At 41.3% G+C, this 756-nt stretch overlaps 1 protein-coding gene and 1 non-coding gene across 2 annotated transcripts in view; one reads left to right on the forward strand and one right to left on the reverse strand.

Annotated features, from left to right (window-relative positions):
• The window catches only part of LOC119592837, a 50,725-nt gene that overhangs the window by 14,788 nt on the left and 35,181 nt on the right, over positions 1-756 (reverse strand). The gene's annotated exons all lie outside the window — the stretch shown is intronic.
• Trnaq-uug lies at positions 351-422 on the forward strand. The gene has a single exon. It is a non-coding gene; the product is annotated as a tRNA-Gln (tRNA).

Here is a 756-nt window from a genome sequence, read left to right on the forward strand (position 1 = left end):
AGTTTCGCCGAATGTAGCGCAGCCGACCTTCCACCAACAACGTGTCACAAGCATGAAGACTGCGCATGACGGTGAACTTCCTCATTTGCAGTGTCACAATTTATGTCACAGTTTCTGTATATTTGATATATAATTATTGATGGTATAATGAGCAGTCGTGATGCTGATATTCTCGTAGGCTGTAATGTCTTAGTAATTTGACAAATTGGAAATGCTTGTACGTGATGTTAATACTAATCGCCATGTTATACTCTATACTGCTGCTCACTCTATAGATCATAATTATCGTTATGAATTTACACATACATGCGCTCAACGAATGAAATTGTACTTATCAATATAAGTAATACGGTCCCATGGTGTAATGGTTAGCACTCTGGACTTTGAATCCAGCGATCCGAGTTCGAGTCTCGGTGGGACCTTCTTTTGTTGCCTTTCGAGTCAAAGAAAAGACAGATTTCCTAATTTGCATATTCCCAGACTAAAGGTAGATCGGGAGTAGGTCTGCGTCGTTAGATAACCAGTGAATGAAAATATGTTTCAGATTGAATCAGCAGTCTATCGAAGGAATGGTGACGCTTATTTTCTGCGTAACATTGCATCCGGGATCTTGAACACGGCGTATAAATGACTGAACGCGACTGCCATTCGCGCACCTTTCGTGTTCATAATTGCTGCACATCGTCTAAACATCTCTGGGAAATTCTAGGCCAGACGATGTTGGCAGGATGCGCGAAAAATAGAAGCAGCCTTATT

This window comes from Penaeus monodon, chromosome 31 (assembly GCF_015228065.2).
Source record: "Penaeus monodon isolate SGIC_2016 chromosome 31, NSTDA_Pmon_1, whole genome shotgun sequence".
Taxonomy (NCBI): Eukaryota; Metazoa; Arthropoda; class Malacostraca; order Decapoda; family Penaeidae; genus Penaeus; species Penaeus monodon.